The following is a 20325-nucleotide window of genomic DNA, read 5'->3' as shown; positions in this document are numbered from 1 at the left end:
TATTAAGCGCTTACTATGTGCAAAACACTGTTCCAAGCATTGGGGAGGTTACAAGGTGATCAGATTGTCCCACGGGGGGGTCACAGTCTTAATCCCCATTTTTACAGATGAGGTAACTGAGGCACAGAGAAGTTAAGTGACTTGCCCAAAGTCACACAGCTGACAACTGGCAGAGCCAGGACTTGAACCCATGACCTCTGACTCCAAAGCCCATGCTCTTTCCACTGAGCCACGCTGCTTCTCAGTTTAAGTCTGATAGGCATGCAAAGGTGCAGATTTGGCACCATGCTCCTCACACCCTTATGCAGGCTACAGTCCTGCCACAAACTCATCCGGATAGAGGCAAAGGATGGAGGGAGAAATGCCTCCTGATGGGAAACAGGTGAATTTTGGCCCCAGAAAGTCAGGAGCATTGAAAACAGCACTATCAACAGGACAGGACTTCTCACTTCATCCTGCCCAATCTACCCTGCTTTAGCTTTCAGGATTGGACTGGACACCTTGTGCATTTCTTCTATGCCCAGAAAGAGAACTATATCACATGGGTGAGGAGCATTAACCTTTGGTGAGGCCATTCCCAGAACAAGGAGAGGTACCAGCCAGTTGGTGGTGGGTAGCTGGGGGAGAGGACTGGGAGGGAGAAATCAGGAGAGTTTTCTCCTGGCTGCTGCTTCACCTGCAGCAGCTTTCAAGGAAACAGCAAGCCTCCCCACATTCCTTAGACTGAACACTCAGTGATTACAATCCAGTTAGATTGTAAAACCTTTTGCTAGATTATAAACCCCTTGAGGGTGGGAATCCCATCTTCTACCCTCAGCAGGTGTTCCATGAATGCTATTGACTAATCAGCTCAGAGGATCCAACATCTCCTTTTAGGCAAAGGAGAGACTTGACGGAAACCACTCTAGGGAAGCAGATAGCCCACACATAACCTCCACACAAGAGAGGCAGTTTGCCAGTTCCCTCCACTACAATCCCAGTGCCTAGGAGCAGGGTTCTAAGACCAGCCTATTTTCCATTTGGAGCCTGAGGGTGTGACCCCCCCACCACCCACAGCTCATTCTCACCTGTCCCTGGCCCATGTCCCTCCCCTGGCCTGGAATCCCCTCCCTCCATACATCTGCCAAACTAGCTCTCTTCCTCCCTTCAAACCCTACTGAGAGCTCACCTCCTCCAGAAGGCCTTCCCAGACGGAGCCTCCTTTTTCTCTCCTCCTCCCCATCCTCCTGCCCTACCTCTTTCCCCTCCCCACAGCACTTGTATATATTTGTACATATTTATTACTTCATTTATTTTACTTGTACATATTTACTACTCTATTTTATTAATGATGTGCATGTAGCTATAATTCTATTTATTCTGATGGTTTTGACACCTGTCTATTAGTTTGTTGTCTGTCTCCCCCTTCTAGACTGTGAGCCCGGTAGGGACCGTCTCTATATCAATCAATCGCATTTATTGAGTGCTTACTGTGTGCAGAGCACTGTACTAAGTGCTTGGGAAGTACAAGTTGGCAACATATAGAGACAGTACCTACCCAACAGTGGGCTCACAGTCTAGAAGGGGGAGACAGAGAACAAAACCAAACATATTAACAAAATAAAATAAATAGAATAGATATGTACAAGTAAAATAAATAAATAGAGTAATAAATATGTACAAACATATATACATATATACAGGTGCTGTGGGGAAGGGAAGGAGGTAAGACGGGGGATGGAGAGGGGGACGAGGGGGAGAGGGGGACAAGGGGGAGAGGAAGGAGGGGGCTCAGTCTGGGAAGGCCTCCTGGAGGAGGTGAGCTCTCAGTAGGGCCTTGAAGGAAGGAAGAGAGCTAGCTTGGCGGATGTGTGGAGGGAGGGCATTCCAGGCCATGGGGATGATGTGGGCCAGGGGTCAACGGCGGGACAGGTGAGAACGAGGCACGTTGAGATTAGCGGCAGAGGAGCGGAGGGTGTGGGCTGGGCTGTATATGTTGCCGACTTGTACTTTCCAAGCGCTTAGTACAGTGCTCTGCACACTAACTGTTCAATAAATACGACTGAATGAATGAATGAACTTGGAGATATAGGAGGTGACGAAAGGAGGAAAAGAAGGGGGGAGAAAAAGAGAGGGAGAAAGAGAACAGTAAGGAGAGTAGGAGGGGGAAACAGAGAGGGGAAGAAGAAAGAGGGAAGGGAGGGAGGAGGAACACCCGAGTGTGCAAGATAGATAGCCTCTTCTTGTGGGGCTCTGGGCCAAGGGAGCCACCCACACCCAGCTCCAGGGAAGTGGCAGCAGTGTCTTCTTTCTTTCTCCTCCATCACTTAGCTGATCTGCTGGGCAAACTGGAAATAATGGGTATAATACAATGGACCCATATTTTCATTCTAAAGAGGGTTTTACATTTTAATTCAATCTTATTTATTGAGTGTTTACTATGTGCAGAGCATGTACTAAGCACTTATACTTGATTGTATCCCCCAGATTGGACATTTTTAGAAGACAAGTTTAGTAAAATTACATTCATTGCTACAACAAAAGATTTAATGTCCACCTTCCCCACTAGATTGTAAATCCTCCAGGCCAGGGACTGTGTTTAACAACTCCATTGTATGTACTCTCCCAAGCACTTAGTATAGTGCTCTGCACATAGTAAACATTCAACACATACTGCTGATTGATTGATCTTACTCCTCATAGAATTCATACCAAGTCAACCCTCAACCCTCTTCACAGAATTCATACCAAGTCACCTCTCAACCCTCTTGGACATCACAGCGTGGGGAAGATAGGAACCAAGAAAATCACAGGGATAGGAAATTATGAACACACACACACACACACACACACACACACACACGAACATGGCTTTCTCCCATGAATTTACAGGAGACAGTTTCCCTTCAGAGTGGATTTCACTCTCTGCCTCATATTATGCATTTGATGCCTTTCCTGCACTTTAAGGTAAACCTAGACTAAACCAATCTCCCTACCTGTCCCATCTCCTTTCCTATTCCTCCACTTCTCAGGTTTCCATGACTTGTGTGGCCTTTTCTTGGGCCCAGTCACAGCAGCCTGAACTTGCTCTCTGTGTCCCTTCAGCTCATCCCACTCCCTCTCCCTGGCATCTCCCTACCCCTCCCAGCTCCACTGCCCTCCCCACACCCTTGCCAACCTTCTTTCCCCTCAACTCCTCATCCCTTCTATCGTTCTGACTCCTCCCACCCCATATCTAGTCTTTTAGACTGTGAGCCCACTGTTGGGTAGGGACTGTCTCTATATGTTGCCAACTTGTACTTCCCAAGCGCTTAGTACAGTGCTCTGCACACAGTAAGCGCTCAATAAATATGATTGATTAACTTTGCTTCCCCCATCTCCAGCTCCAATGTAACAGACCCCAGTGCTACCACTGCAGAATTCTTCATTGCCTGGCACTCACCACCCGCTTAAGTCACAAAACTGTAGGGCTGAGGCCAGGGCAGGTAGTGACAGGGAAGGGGAAAAAGTCTTTGAATGTTCTCTCCTGAGCCCACTTTTACTCCAAGTCCTGCCCTTGCTCTACTACCGCTGCTATCACTCTTTTGTAGGCTCAACCTGGCTCCAGAGTGCAGGAAATCACCGGGGGGGTAGATGATGCTGGGTTTTTAGGAGGAGCAGCAGTGAAGCCCAAGTCAGAGGAGCATCTGTTCCAGACAGGAGTTAAGGTTGTGGGATAGACCTGCCATTGCCCCTACATAAGCCACCTGCTGCCCAATCAAGGAGCTGGCAGTGTCATTGTGCCACCCCCTGCTCAATGTGGCCTCAGGTCCACACTGAAGCTCACGTACTCCCTCCTCAAAGATGCATGGTATTTCAGACCAGTCCTCACACTGATACTGATCCTAAATCCACCAGACCCTGCAGGCTGAGCTGTACTTTCCCCAAACAGCCCACTCAGGCCATCATTCCTCCCTCATCTTCCAATAGCTTTATCCTGGATTCCAGAGTCCAGACACATCTTCTTCCTTCCTCTGCATCTCAACTGTCTCTCTTCTTTTCCTCATGCTCCCTGAATGTCATCTGTTCTCTCAGGTTTTCACCTGCTCCCCAAGCTCTGTCAACTGTATATATGTATATACCTGTATATATGTATATATGTTTGTACATATGTGTTACTCTATTTATTTTACTTGTACATATCTATTCTATTTATTTTATTTTGTTAGTATGTTTGGCTTTGTTCTCTGTCTCCCCCATTTAGACTGTGAGCCCACTGTTGGGTAGGGACTGTCTCTATATGTTGCCAACCTGTACTTCCCAAGTGCTTAGTACAGTGCTCTGCACACAGTAAGCGCTCAATAAATACGATTGATGATGATGATGATGATGAACTTGACTGGCTCCTGGCACAGTCCTCTCCTCCTTCCCCCAAGAACCTCAAGTCTTCTACCCTTTTCACTTTTTCTGACACCTATTTTCTTCCACTCACATGGACCTCTTTTCTGATCCCCTAGCCTTAGACCTTCTCCTGTCACACCTTCTTTCTTGGAATCCCCAGTCAGTGATTGATCCTTCCCAAATTTTCACCCCCATGTAGTCTGCTCCTCAAAACTTGGATGTAGAGCATGGCCCCTATTTTGGGAGGAGAAAAAGTGAAGCTCTAATCACCAAAAACAGATGGAGAAAGAAAGAAGGCAGAGCTTTCTTTCCCAGTGTGCTCCCATCCCCAAACAGTCACGCTCTCGACTTTTCCAAGCCTGGATCTGAATCCCAGCTGCAGCCTTCAGGATCCACCCAGGTTCCCTTGTTCTCATCGCCACCCAGGCGGACTGGCTCCAGATCTGGTTTCCCACCCCTAGACCAAAGGGAGTATCAACAAGCCAACCCAACCCTATGGACAGAGATCCTCTTGTCTGGCAAATTCCTCAAAGATTGATAAGCTGTCTTGAAAATGGCCAATGTGACTCCACCTTTTCCCAGGGCACTTTCCCGTATCTGTAATTTATTTTAATGTCTGTGTCCCCTTCCAGATTGTAAACTCCTTGAGGGTAGGGATCATGTCTACCAACTCTATTGTATTAGTACAGTGCTTAGTACACTGCTCTGTATAGGTAAGCACTCAATAAATGCCACTGATTGATTAAAGAACAAACCTGATGAGTTGCAAATAACAGGTAATTCACATTTTCAGTTTAAGACAGGATATTCCAAACATTGGTGACTGCAACATTTGATAACATGCTCTTCACCTCTTCAACCAATTAATACTCTTTGTGTATGTGTAGTCTTTCAAGTTACTTGTGGTGTTGGACAAGACCCTTCTCACATGGTATACATAAATACTGCCCTTATATGTTTTATTTGCTATGTACAGTGCCTAAGGTTTTGTCTATTAGTATCATGATTTTCCCATAAAATCCTGCTCTAAAAAAAATGATATGTATTGAGTGCTTACTGCTTGCAGAGCAGTGTCCTAAGATCTGGAGAGATGAGCCCCCTCCTTCCCAGGCTGAGCCCCCTCCTTTCTCTCCCCCTCCTCCCCCTCCCCATCCCCCCACCTTACCTCCTTCCCCTCCCCACAGCACCTGTATATATATAAATACAGGTTATATAATATGTATAATTATATGATATAATATAATATACACATATATAATATATATAAATACAGGTTATATAATATGTATGATTATATAATATAATATAATATATATGTACAAACATATATATATGTTTGTACATATTTATTACTCCATTTATTTTACTTGTACATATTTATTCTATTTATTTTATTTTGTTAATATGTTTTGTTTTGTTGTCCGTCTCCCCCTTCTAGACTGTGAGCCTGCTGTTGGGTAGAGACCATCTCTATATGTTGCCAACTTGTACTTCCCAAGCACTTAGTACAGTGCTCTGCACAAAGTAAGTGCTCAATAAATACGATTGAATTAATGAATGAATGAACCTCGAATTAGAATTGATAGATACAATCCCTGTCTGCCCTCAAGGAGTTTGCAATCTGGTGGGGGAGGCAGACACAGAAATAAATTATAGATAGGGGAAGTTACACAGTATAAGGATATGTATATAGGTGGTGTAGGGCTGTGGTGGAATATCAAAGTTCTTTAGGGGTTAAAAAAATAAATTCTTAATTGCTATATGCCATGATGGTCTGATCTGTTGCTACTGCAATTTCATAGGAATCCACTGCTCTGCCACATCATTGGAGACTGTGTTGGGAGGAAAATGTGGGGAGACATGCCCTTAATCCACTTTTCTAGTATTGGTGATGGATTCCACCAAATCATCCAAACTGTCTCATATGATCCCATTGCAGAATCCCTGGTGAGAATGAAGGTTGGACCTTGTAGCATGGAATAGAATAGCTTTATCCTCTCCCTCAACAACAAAAAGCTGCTATTCCTTCACTCAACTCACATGCCATGAGTGAGCCAATTAAATCTACTAAACAAATTATTGGCTCTCCCTTAATTCTATCAGAAGCTTGGGAATCAATGAAGGACTTTGGGAACGTATTATATTTGATTATCATATTCTAAACTGTATCTTAAGGAGAGTGGTTGTTTTTAATCAGCTTATGTTCTTGTTTTTTATTTGAAGACTGAACTCCTTGTCTTCCCTCCCAAACCCTGCCCTCTCCCTGACTTTCCCATCTCTGTTGACGGCACTACCATCCTTCCTGTCTCACAAGCCCGCAACCTTGGTGTCATCCTCGACTCCGCTCTCTCATTCACCCCTCACATCCAAGCTGTCACCAAAACCTACCGGTCTCAGCTCCGCAACATTGCCAAGATCCGCCCTTTCCTCTCCATCCATACCGCTACCCTGCTCATTCAAGCTCTCATCCTATCCCGTCTGTACTACTGCATCAGCCTTCTCTCTGACCACCCATCCTCGTGTCTCTCTCCACTTCAATCCATACTTCATGCTGCTGCCCGGATTATCTTTGTCCAGAAACGCTCTGGGCATATTACTCCCCTCCTCAAAAATCTCCAGTGGCTACCAATCAATCTGTGCATCAGGCAGAAACTCCTCACCCTGGGCTTCAAGGCTCTCCATCACCTCGCCCCCTCCTACCTCACCTCCCTTCTCTCCTTCTACAGCCCACCCCGCACCCTCCGCTCCTCCGCCGCTAATCTCCTCACCGTACCTCGTTCTCGCCTGTCCCACCATCGACCCCTGGCCCACGTCACCCCCCGGGCCTGTAATGCCCTCCCTCTGCCCATCCGCCAAGCTAGCTCTCTTCCTCCCTTCAAGGCCCTACTGAGAGCTCACCTCCTCCACGAGGCCTTCCCAGACTGAGCCCCTTCCTTCCTTTCCCCCTCATCCCCCTCTCCATCCCCCCCATCTTACCTCCTTCCCTTCCCCACAGCACCTGTATATATGTATATATGTTTGTACATATTTATTACTCTATTTATTTATTTATTTTACTTGTACATATCTATTCTATTTTATTTTGTTAGTATGTTTGGTTTTGTTCTCTGTCTCCCCCTTTTAGACTGTGAGCCCACTGTTGGGTAGGGACTGTCTCTATATGTTGCCAATTTGTACTTCCCAAGCGCTTAGTACAGTGCTCTGCACATAGTAAGCGCTGCACATAGTAGGCGCTCAATAAATAAGATTGATGATGGTGATGATAATAGTAATAATAATAATAATAACAATAATAATAATAATGGTATTCGTTAAGCGCTTACTATGTGCCAAGCACTGTTCTGAACACGCCGAGCACTGTTCTGAGCACTGGGGTAGATATAAGGTAATCAGGTTGTCCCACATAGGGCTCACAGTCTTAATCCCCATTTTACAGATGAGGTAACTGAGGCACAGAGAAGTGAAGTGACTTGCCCAAAGTCACACAGCTGATAAGTGGCAGAGCTGGATTAGAACCCATGACCTCTGACTCCCAAGCCCGTGCTCTTTCCACTGAGCCACGCCGCTTCTCTAGCAAGGCCTAGTAGAAAGAACAGAGAGTCAAGAGACCCAGATTTTAGTCACTAGCTTGACCACTTGCCTGCTGTGTGACTTTGGGAAAGTTGCTTAACATCTCTGAGCCTCCATTTTCCACCCATAAGCCTCATGCGGGACAGTGACTGTGTCCAATTTTGTATCTACCTCAGTGTTTGACATATAATAAGCAATTAATTACGCAATTAATCGAGAAGCAACATGGCTCAGTGGATGGAGCACAAGCTTTGGAGTCAGAGGTCATGGGTTCAAGTCCTGGCTCTGCCACTTGTCAGCTGTGTGACTTTGGGCAAGTCACTCAACTTCTCTGTGCCTCAGTTATCTCATCTGTAAAATGGGGATTAAGACTGTGAGCCCCACGTGGGACAGCCTGATCACCTTGTATTCCCCCAGCGCTTAGAACAGTGCTTCACACATAGTAAGTGCTTAACAAATACCATCATTATTAATTAATAAGTGCCATCATTAATATTGTTAGTATGCACAGAAATAGCTTCTTCTAAAATTAAGTCCTTTTCTTCCTGAAGCAATGGTGGAAGCAGTGTGGCCTAGTGGAAAGAATACAGTTCTGGGAGTCCAAGGACCTGAGTTCTTATCCTGGCTCCACCACTCATCTGCTGTGTGACCATGGGCAAATCAATTTATCTGTGCCTCAGTCACCTCATCAGTAAAATGGGGATTAAGATTGTGAGCCTCATGTGGGATGGGGACTGTGTCCAATTTAATTACCCGGTATCTACCCCAGCACTTAGTATAATGCCTGGCACGTAGTAAATGCTTAAATTAAGCACAAGTACAAGGCACAATCTCTAGACTTTGGATCAAGGCATCCTTTTGATTAATCCAGGTTGGATCAACACCTCTCCTAAAATATTTGCTAATATGGATGGCAGTATGCAAATTTGTATTGATGTCTGTCACCCCCCCTCTAGATTGTGAGCTCCTTGTGGGCAGGGAATGTGTCTACTGATTGTTCATTCATTCAATCTTATTTATTGAGTGCTTACTGTGTACAGAGCACTGTACTAAGCACTTGGGAAGTACAAGTTGGCAACATATAGAGACAGTCCCTACCCAACAACGGGCTCACAGTCTACAGAGTTGTTGTATTGCATTCTCCCAAGTGCTTAGTACAGTGCTCTGCCCACAGTAAGCACCCAGTAAATACAATTGAATGAATATAGCCAGTGTTAAACTTGCCATCTCCAGCTCTTTCTTTGTTTCTCCCATTAACTCTCAAGCCCATATCACCCAACACTCAAACCTCACTATGGATTCTGTTCAACCCAGCAATACAGAAGCTAGAAATAATCATTTTGTAGAACAGACACCATCATTTAGAGTCTCTCAAGCAATCAATCAATCAACCATATTTATTGAGCGCTTACTATGTGCAGAGCACTGTACTAAGCGCTTGGGAAGTACAAATTGGCATCACATAGAGACAGTCCCTACCCAACAGTGGGCTCACAGTCTAAAAGGGGGAGACAGAGAACAGAACCAAACATACCAACAAAATAAAATAAGTAGGATAGAAATGTACAAGTAAAATAAATAAATAAATAAATAGAGTAATAAATATGTACAACCATATATACATATACACAGGTGCTGTGGGGAAGGGAAGGAGGTAGGGGGGGGGGGATGGAGAGGGGGACGAGGGGGAGAGGAAAGAAGGGGCTCAGTCTGGGAAGGCCTCCTGGAGGAGGTGAGCTCTCAGCAGGGCCTTGAAGGGAGGAAGAGAGCTAGCTTGGCGGATGGGCAGAGGGAGGGCATTCCAGGCCCGGGGGATGACGTGGGCCGGGGGTCGATGGCGGGACAGGCGAGAGCGAGGTACAGTGAGGAGATTAGTGGTGGAGGAGCGGAGGGTGCGGGCTGGGCAGTAGAAGGAGAGAAGGGAGGTGAGGTAGGAGGGGGTGAGGTGATGGACAGCCTTGAAGCCCAGGGTGAGGAGTTTCTGCCTGATGCGCAGATTGATCGGTAGCCATTGGAGGTTTTTGAGGAGGGGAGTAATATGTCCAGAACATTTCTGGACAAAGATAATCCGGGCAGCAGCATGAAGTATGGATTGAAGTGGAGAGAGACACGAGGATGGGAGATCAGAGAGAAGGCTAGTGCAGTAGTCCAGACGGGATAGGATGAGAGCTTGAATGAGCCGGGTAGCAGTTTGGATGGAGAGGAAAGGGCGGATCTTGGCAATGTTGCGGAGCTGAGACCGGCAGGTTTTGGTGACGGCTTGGATGTGAGGGGTGAATGAGAGAGCGGAGTCGAGGATGACACCAAGGTTGCGGGCTTGTGAGACGGGAAGGATGGTAGTGCCGTCAACAGAGATGGGAAAGTCAGGGAGAGGACAAGGTTTGGGAGGGAAGACAAGGAGCTCAGTCTTCGACATGTTGAGCTTTAGGTGGCGGGCGGACATCCAGATGGAGATGTCCTGAAGGCAGGAGGAGATGCGAGCCTGGAGGGAGGGGGAGAGAGCAGGGGCAGAGATGTAGATCTGGGTGTCATCAGCGTAGAGATGATAGTTGAAGCCGTGGGAGCGAATGAGGTCACCAAGGGAGTGAGTGTATATTGAGAACAGAAGGGGACCAAGCACTGAACCTTGGGGAACCCCCACCATAAGAGGATGGGAGGGGGAGGAGGAGCCTGCAAAAGAGACTGAGAAAGAACGACCGGAGAGGTAAGAGGAGAACCAGGAGAGGACGGAGTCTGTGAAGCCAAGGTCAGATAACGTGTGGAGGAGAAGGGGGTGGTCCACAGTGTCAAAGGCAGCTGAGAGGTCGAGGAGGATTAGGACAGAGTATGAGCCGTTGGATTTGGCAAGCAGGAGGTCATTGGTGACCTTTGAGAGCGCAGTTTCCGTGGAATGAAGGGGACGTAAGCCAGACTGGAGGGGGTCGAGGAGAGAGTTGTTGTTGAGGAATTCTAGGCAGCGCGTGTAGACAACTCGTTCAAGGAGTTTGGAAAGGAATGGTAGGAGGGATATGGGACGATAACTAGAAGGTGAGGTGGGGTCAAGAGAGGGTTTTTTTAGGATGGGAGAGACATGGGCATGTTTGAAGGCAGAGGGGAAGGAACCAGTGGAGAGTGAGCGGTTGAAGATGGAAGTTAAGGAGGGGAGAAGGGATGGAGCGAGAGATTTCATAAGATGAGAGGGAATGGGGTCAGAAGCACAGGTGGCCGGAGTAGCACTTGAGAGGAGGGAGGAGAGTTCCTCTGAGGGTACCGCTGGGAAGGATGGGAGAGTAGCAGAGAGTGTTGAGAGCCGGGGGGTTGGAGAAAGGGGGGAAGAGACTTTGGGGAGGTCGGACCTGATGGATTTAATTTTGTTAATGAAGTAGGAGGCCAGATCGTTGGGGGTGAGGGAAGGAGGAGGGGGAGGAACCGGGGGCCTGAGAAGGGAGTTGAATCTACGGAAGAGCTGGCGGGGGTGATGGGCATGGGTGTCAATAAGGGAGGAGAAATAGTTTTGTCTGGCAGAAGAGAGGGCTGAGTTAAGGCAGGAAAGGATAAACTTGAAGTGAACGAGGTTGGCATGGTGTTTAGACTTTCGCCAGCAGCGTTCGGCAGCTCGAGCATAAGAGCGAAGGAGGCGGACAGTGGCAGTGATCCAGGGCTGTGGGTTAGTGGTGCGAGAGCGGCGAAGGGAAAGGGGAGCGAGCGAGTCTAGCTGAGTAGAAAGGGTAGAGTTGAGAGCAGTAATCTGATCATCAAGACTGGGTAGAGAGGAGAGGGCGGCGAGGTGGGGTGTGAGGCGCTCCGAAAGATGGGTGGGGTCCAGAGAGCGGAGATCTCTGTGAGGGAGTAATACGGATTTAGGGGGGGAAAGGTGTGTGAGTGAGGAGGCAGGTGAGAAGATTATGATCAGAGAGAGGGATCACAGAGTTGGTGAGGGTGGACACAGTGCAGCGGTAGGAGATGATGAGGTCGAGGGTATGACCAAGTTGGTGAGTGGGTGAGGTGGGGTGGAGGAAGAGGTTGGCAGCGTCAAGGAGAGATAGAAGGCGGGCGGCAGAGGAGTCGTTAGGGATATCCATGTGGATATTGAAGTCTCCGAGGATCAGAGTGGGCATGGAGAAGGAGAGAAGGAATGTGAGGAAGGGGTCAAAGTCGTTAAAGAAGTTGGAAGTGGGGCCCGGAGGGCGGTAGATGACGGCTACAAGAATCTGGAGGGGGTGGTAGAGGCGAATAATGTGGGCTTCAAAGGAAGGGAAGGAAAGGGAAGGGGGAGGAGGGATAGTGCCAAAGCGACATTGGGGGGCGAGAAGGAAACCGACACCTCCTCCTTTTCCGGTGAGTCTGGGGGAGTGGGAGAAGAAGAGGCCTGCACTGCAGAGAGCAGCAGAAGAGACCGTGTCGTCCGGCGACAGCCATGTTTCAGTTAGGGCGAGGAGGAGTAGAGAACTGGAAAGGAAAAGGTCCAGGATGAAAGGGATCTTACTTAAAACGGAGCGGGGGTTCCAGAGGCCACACTTGGCATCAGCTGTCGAGGGAGGGGAGGGAGGGGGAAGGGTGCGAGGGGTGGGGAGGGTTTGGATTGGGATGAGTTGGCGGGGGCCTGGGCAGGGAGAGTGGGAAGGGGCGTGGCGATGGGAAAGGAGAACTGGGATGGGGTGGGGGCGGGGAGAAGGGGAGGAGGGGGGCCGGGAGGGAGAAGCGGAGGACCTGCGCTGGTACAGAGGAATCCTTGGTAGGGGTTGAGGGGGAGCGGTCTTGGTGGGTGAGAGGGAGGGAAACAGCTGGGTGGGAGAGGGGAAGGGGAAGGTGTCTGATCAAACTTGCAAGATGAAACACTGTACTATGAACTTGCAGAAAACAACAGTTATTGAGCACCTGCTAAATCCAGGTCTATACTAGCTATTGTAGGGAATTATAAAGGAAGCTGGAAACAAGATCTCTGCACTCAAACTCACCAACTGTGAAAACTTCAAGCTATTGCTATTAGTCAACTCAGATTTTTTTCCTTTGAAACAGAAGCAACTAGTTTTGTTTTTGAACATTGCCGTTAAAACAAATTGCAGCTCCTTTCCATGTGTTTGCTTCCAGTGTGTTTTAGCACCACACCAGCTTTTTAAGAAGTTGTAAACATAATATTCTCTCCCCTCACCCCCCCCCCCCCCACCCTCCCTCACCTCTAAAGTCTCCAAATGGCTTGAAACAGCAATCAATTAGACTTTTTCCTTTCAGGAACCAATCTTGATTTTAGAGAAATACCTTCAATTCCCATTAAATTGGTTTATTACAAAAGAAACAAAGCAATTTTCATTGTTTTAACATGGCTTTATGAAGCATTTGTATTGAAAGTAAAATTGATTGATTTTGCATGACCTTGGATAGACAGGAGTAGATTCAAAAGCACTCTGTCAAGACATAACTTTTTCACATGTTTAGAATATCCACTGCATTTCTAAAATTACAGTAACATGAACAATTTAAAGTATATTTGCCTTCTGAAAATAAGAAGGAATTTTGAAAGTCTTTCCAGTAGAAAAAGTTCCTAGTCCCATTCAAAAATTTTGAAACACCCCACGAAGACCTTGAAGCCCAGGTTCCTTTAAGGAAAACAATAGGGTTAGTAGGATCAATCTAATTGTATTCAAAAGCCAATAAAAGGAACCATCTGATTCACTGTCATTAACTATGCCCCAGTTTAAAGGTTACTTTACTCTTTCCTCTCCAGGTGCAAAAACAAGAGAACAAAATAAAATCAGCTTCAGGTTCTAAGACCTGCAAAAGGCAAAGGGATGAAAGCAAATTCCATCAGGTGGCCCCTTAATATTTAAAACCCTACTTTGCAGTGGAAGCACTTACAATTCTCGAACCAATTTATAAGGTAGTGGAACAATAGAATTAGTGTCCATCACTGGAAATGCTGAACGTTTGAGAATTAAGGGGCTAGGTTTCCCCGTTCAAGAAAACAAAATCTAAAGTAGCTCCCCAAAGAGGAAAACTGCTAAAAGAAATCCTGTGCTGGAGGTTCAAACAAGAGGCTTCTGTTTAACTTGAGCTACATTAAACTCAAAAAGTGATTTAGTAAATCTCCTTAAATTACCTTCAAGCTTCTCTGAAGCAATTAAAACCTCATTAAAGAACTTGGTCCCCTTCTTCACAAATTTACTTATTTTTCAACCCCTTTTAAAGAGCTTTAAGCTCTTTGGAAACAAATTTCCAAAGAAACAAATTTCCTTTTAGTGCTATGATAGAAATTTTGAGGCAGCCTCAAGCGATAGAAACAAGGCAACCCCCACGCCCTCCCCCTCAAATAAAGGTTGGAGGGAGGAAATGCCCAATCTTATTTATGTTACAGTGGCAGGATAAATCTTCCTAGTGATAAATTAGTTTGTCCAGACCTAGTCTCAGCACTGTTTCATGAAAGTGAATAGTTATACAAAGACTTCTGCAGTGTTCCAATACCTCATAATGTTACCTTATTCTGTTGAAGAAAAGAATTAGGTATAAGTTTCAAGAAGCAGCAAATATTTTGAAAAAATCGTTGCCTCTTCGCTCTACCCCTCACACAGCCCAACATTCTTCTGGGTTATGCTACAAAGAGACACCCTGCAGCAAAATTCCTATAGCTCACTAGCATTGAACTTCCCCTAATGGTGTGCTGAATGAATACAAGTGAACAAGACAAATTATTCATGACCACTTCATCCTCACGGTGGACCATAATAACTGGGATTTCAGGTGTAATGTCTTTTTTTATGCAATGCTATATTACTGCCTGTTCTTTAATAAGGATAATTTTAAGTAGCCAAACATCAAGATTCTCATTTCCTCTCTGATAGCCAGTCACCAATTTTCTCTATAAAATTGTTATTTTTAAGTTTGTTCCTTTATGTGGTGATTATAATAAAGTGCAAAATAAGATAGAGCTATATATCCCAGCAGTTCTTATTGACCCACGGATGTACCATGAACTTAAGTTGGTGCTACTTAAATCGATGTAACATGGTCTCATGCAGCAGTCACATTAATAAAATTGGCCAAGCACTTACAATCTGCAAAGCACTATTCTAAACTCTGGAATGATTACATGAACTCAATTTATACTGGTCTCTGGCCCACAGGGGGCTAACAATCTAATTAAGGGAGGTTAGAGACCCTTAACAATGAAAATGTAAACAAGAGCTAACTACAGATCAGAACTAAACAAGAAAAATATGCAAGAGTTAATCAAGAGGCAATTGTGCATTATTCAAAGGGAAAGGATGCTGCACAATGTCAATCACTGATATTAGAGTCTTCACCTGGAATTAATTTCAAATCCAGTCCTATTTTATGCTGAAACAGCCAGCAACACATGTCTAGTGATCGATAATACATACTTCCCTTAACTCTGAACCTCCCTGATTTCTGAACAAATGTTCAAGTGCAGTAAGTATGATTTTGTTTCCCCTTATATTTTCCAGTAACTCTAATCACCTCAAATTGAAAGATTCACTGGCAATCATTTGACATCAATAGATTTCAAATTCAAAAAAGCAGCATTTGAAAACAACACATTTTGGGAAGGTTTGCAACCGAAAATGCAGGCACTATTCTTATCTGTATTGACATGCTACTGATAATGATACTAGCAGTACTAAATGCTGACAACACATCACTGTGCTCAAATGAAAGTGGAAGAATGCATTTATACAAAAGCCTAGGCAACCACGACTGTCAAGGAAGGGGCTCCCCTGAAAGCAACAGGCAAATCACACCAATAAACTGGACTTAGCACTGCCTTTAAAGTTATTTTAATCTAAGTTATAAGCAGATAGTGCTTCATACTTCAAAGGGTGTTGATACCAACGAAACCGACTTTGAGAAAAATAAAGGGGAGAAAAATGAAGAGATAAGAAAAATATTAACAAGAACATTCCCTCTCCCTTTCCTCCCACCTAGTTTCTCTTTCCTGCTCTTCATTCCTCTCAATCATCTTGCCTTTTGTCCTCCAACTTCCCCCTTTCTTACCTTCCATACAATTTCATGTTTCTGTAGTCTCTTTTTGCTCTTTCTATTGTTTTAAATTACTGGGGGGAAACCGCAGTCTTCTTCATGCGGTCTACTTCATGAACTTACATTGAAAAAAAATCAAAGTTTTATTGAAATGTTCTTTACTGTACTTGATCTGGCAACCGATAAGCCACAAGATTCCCTCTTTTCTAAAAGGGAACTTTTGAAGACTAAAAGAAGCAGAACTTTTAAGAAGCTTTGCATTGCCTCACAGAGTAGAAAAAAAACAAGCGACCTTAAGTAAAATGTTGTCTAGACAACGTTAACAGCTATCCTCCTCTCTAGAAATTGCCTGACAAGTCAGTGCCTTCTTACAATACTTATTATAGTTCTGAGTCCACACTCAGCTAACCAGAATTGCAGGCTCTGCACGTCTCAACTTCACAGAAAAATTAAACCGGGTAATATGCATTTGGTCAATATCCTTAGTTAGCTGTAGTGGGTTTATTTTGATATATAATAGACATACGCACAGCTCAGTTCAATCATCTAAAAAGAAATATCGATGAATGCTACGGATGCAAGCCGCCTTGTCTGACTCACCTAGATTCACCTACAGGCCCCAGAATTCACGAAAACGCCATTCTGTGAACGTGGGGAAGAGGAAGGACAGAGAAAAAAATGCAGGCACCGAAAGGGTTACCCTTGAAGGCTGAAGCCCTTCACATACCAACCACCTCAGTTAGGATGGAAGTAATAAGACCAGGATGCCTTCACTCTTGGACATCAAAGGCCATATGGCATCAAAGAAAAACAGAGAATAAACTTTAAACCATTAGAACCATATTCTAGGGTGAAAAGTAACTACATTTCAAAAACCACTAACCCAAAGCAAGTCACTCCCTTTCCTTCTACTTCTCATTTGTTACAAGCCAAAACCTTCCAGTGGTTTAAGTAAGAAAAGGAATGCTGGGTGGGAAAAAAAAAAACAACGAAGTTACATGCCATCAACCCCGGAGGGGAGGGGGAAGAGAGTGACTTAGTAGTATAAAGCTTCTTTAACTAAGGGAGTCATCCCAGGGCAGCACTGTTTAAGAATGCGCCTTTGAAAAAAGGCTGAATTACTACCTAAACGCAACTGACGGCGCTTGTTTCCAATAAAAGGATCATTAATCTGCAAAACCGGTAAAGCAGTCGATCTGCTCTTCTTCCCCCAAGTCCTCCATCACCCCGAAACTGACCAACTCCCGAGCGTTTAGCGGTCAGGGAGTTACAGACGTGTCTCCTTTAGCAGTGCATGCTAACTTTTCTATCGGAGTGAGACGGGATCCGCACCTCGCGATCTCAACCACAGTTTTTCACTCCCCAGCGGGAAAAAAGAGGGGTGCAGAGCCCCCACCCCGCGATTCTCCCCGCACCCTTCCGACTCACACCCACACCTCTTAACAGCACGGGCGAGCTTGCCTTTAGCACTTCTTGAGAGGACGATCTGTGCCGTAGCAGGGGTTTTGGATTATGCTGAAACTTATCGGGGCTCCTCCGGACAGACACGAGAAGTGGGAAAGGGGGAGAGTCAAAGCCAACCGTCAGTGGCTAAAAATAAAAATAACCTTCCCCGAGAAAGCAAGGGTGACAGCAAAATAAGAAAGGAGGTGGGGGGGGGGGGGGTGAGACTCAAAGAGCAACCAAGGCAATCAAAGAATGATGCTTTGCTGCTGGAAACAATTGGGATCTGGAGCTGCGCCCGTAGCAGCAGGGCGAGCGAGGTTCCTTCACTTCCCCAACCCTCAGCGCCACGTCCACCACCCTCATTACCTGCGCCGGACTGCGCTCTTCTTCCCACTCCCCAAGTTAGTCCTCCGGCCGCCGCGGCGGGTCCTTCAATCTCCCCCTCCTGCACTCCCCCCACCCTCCCCCCCGACTGCCCTGACTCACTCTCCTCCTCCTCCTCCTCTCCTCCCTCCCCTTCCTCTTGCCTCAATCCCCCTAGCCAAGTCACTTGCCAGGGCGAGGCGAGCGGCTGCAGCAGAGGGGCGCTCCCGAGCGCGGGGCCGACACCATGCCCCGTCTCGGTGTCGTCTCTAAACTGGCTCCCTCCCCTCCTTCTTCCTTCCCCCTAAAAGCGGCGGCAAGAGGAGGAGGAGGAGGCTGCTCGACTAAGCGAAAAGGGGGTGGGGAACTGGGGGCGGAGGGGGGAGGCAGATACTTTTAGGGGCCGAGGCGAGGCAAGGGGTGGGAGCAGCTTTGTACACCCCACCCTCTCCTTGGCTCCCTGGGGCCGAAAAGAGAAGCCACTGTGGGGCGCCCCAGGGAGTGGGAAGGAGGGGACGGGGGCGAGCTCCACACTCTTTCCACTTTTTCTCTAGGCTGCAATTGCACACGTCAATCCCCGCCCTCCCCCCTGCATCCCCAGCTACCCCCTCCGACCCTTCGCCCGACCCGCCATCCCCTTCCTTGTCCTTCCACCACAAACTTCCCCTTGCACCTCCCGACCGGCTTCCCCCTCCGTCAGCTTCAGTGTGCATCTCTCTCGCTCTTTCCCTCTTTCATTCATTTGCTGGAGCTTCCCTTTTTGACTCTAGTATGTACAGACGCTCGCTCGTGAGAGTGGAGGCAGATCCTTTCATTGAGTCTCATTCTTACCACTCCTTCTCCCCACACCCTTTTATTTACTCAGCACATTCATATAAATCCAACTCTGCCTGTCCAGAGCAGCAGCGTAACAGGCTCAGAGTTTCCACGTTTCCTCTTTCACTCCTCCACTTCACCGCCCCAATACCCTCGTCTGCTGCCTTCACCTCTTCGTCTCTCGATCGGCCTTTTGCTGTCTAACATTTTATTTACAATCGGGGTATTCTGAAAACCTCTTCCCCTTCCCCTTCTGATGACTTCAGAATGTGTCTATCGGCTCCTTCCGCTGGCGTTTAGATCAGGTTGTCTCTGTCCCAGGACCTTATTTACCCGCATGAAGCAATCTGTCAGGAGAGAAACAAAGTTCTCTCTTTCTTTGAGTTTAGAAGCAAAGTGTACGTTTTGCTGTGAGGAAGCACTTTGGACTTGCAAATTGTGACGATGCGCTTTAAAAAAAGTCAATAATCATTGAATGACAAAGGTCTAGATGTCTAGATGGTAAGCTTGTTGTGGGCAGGGAATGCTTCTGCTTAATGTTATAGTGTACTCTCCCAAGCGCTTAGTACAGTGCTCTACACACAGTAAGCACTCAATAAATACGGTTGAATGAAAAGGTATTTTTGCACCCAAGATTCGTTTTGTAAAGTTCACTTCCCCTCTATAAAACAAAACCACCTATTATAACCAATAGTTGCTGGAGCATTTTGTGCCCCATTCTACACCCTCTTCCAGGCTGAGCCTAGGTCATCTGCCAGTACTTCGCATTTCTCCTAGTTATGCCACTGATCAGTAGACAATAAGTACTATGACACTTCTTTCTCACCTAACAGTGCAAAAGGAAACAACAGATGGAACCATGCAAGATGTGCAAACCATGGTAGGAGTAATAGATTTTATTAAGCACTTATTGGGTGCCAAGCACTACCAAGCACTGGGAAAGAATACACTAATGAGAAGTAAATGGGGTCCCTAGACCTCTAGCAGCTCACAATACTGAAGGAAGAATTTCTACATCCCTTAAGTTTTGCATCAGCCCCACCTGCTTAATCAGGGGCTGGAAGTTAACCTGAATGAATCAGAAATTGGTTCTGGTAAAAGACCCTCTGATATGAAAATTATTTCCCTGCAGTGGCCCTTTTGACAGGCGATGCTATCATCCTCACTCCTGCGGACGGGAGCTGGGGAGGGGCTGTTCATTCATTCATTCAATCATATTTATTGAGTGCTTACTGTGTGCAGAGCATTGTACTAGGCGCTTGGGAGAGTACAAATCAAGCACAAGGCTGTTGTGCCTTGTTCCACCCCAAGCCCTTGCTATGGGGTTGATGCAGGCCTGTACGCAGGTGGCTGGGTGACTCCTTGTCCACCTCTTCCCCCTCCCCTGAGCAATACCCCAAAGGAGTGGTCTGGGCCCTCTAGCTGAGCCAGCCCACTGGGAGCAGTATCAAGCAGGATGACCCAGGGGAGCCAAGGGTTGGGACAGGGAGCTCTAGGCAGCTCCTGTTCTGAGGGCCAGCCCTCCTCTTCCTTCACCCCCACAGCTTTTGGCACTGCTCAACATCTATGTCCAGGTCTTGGGCCACTCTGCACCAAGGAATTGTTTCCTTGAAGGAGGAGCCTGAGATGGGGCATGTCTGCAATGTGTCTCTGGGCTGGACTTGGGACATGGATGGGCATTTGGGGGTCTGTCATTTCATCTGGTAATGTGGAGGCTAAGGAGTTGGCCATCTGACAAGAACGAGATTTTTCTGGTTGCTGTCAACATGGCCAAAGCAAGATGGCTTTTTCTTTCTTGGC

At 46.6% G+C, this 20325-nt stretch overlaps 1 protein-coding gene across 4 annotated transcripts in view; it reads right to left on the bottom strand.

Moving 5' to 3' along the window:
* The window catches only part of LPAR1 (lysophosphatidic acid receptor 1), a 166691-nt gene extending 148909 nt beyond the window's left edge, over positions 1 to 17782 (bottom strand). For 2 of the 4 annotated variants that reach the window (XR_005456616.1, XM_038769842.1), the window contains exon 1: positions 17713 to 17782. The gene's annotated coding sequence lies outside the window, so the exon portion shown is untranslated. Of the gene's footprint in view, positions 1 to 14380; positions 14441 to 16500; positions 16679 to 17712 lie in introns of those variants that run through there. The other 2 variants (XM_038769843.1, XM_038769844.1) reach the window with 2 other exon arrangements.
* Between the last annotated feature and the right edge of the window lie 2543 nt (positions 17783 to 20325).

This window comes from Tachyglossus aculeatus, chromosome X4 (genome assembly GCF_015852505.1).
Source record: "Tachyglossus aculeatus isolate mTacAcu1 chromosome X4, mTacAcu1.pri, whole genome shotgun sequence".
In the NCBI taxonomy this organism is placed as follows: Eukaryota; Metazoa; Chordata; class Mammalia; order Monotremata; family Tachyglossidae; genus Tachyglossus; species Tachyglossus aculeatus.
Note: the sequence above shows the minus strand (reverse complement) of the source record. Positions and strands in the feature narration are given on the sequence as shown.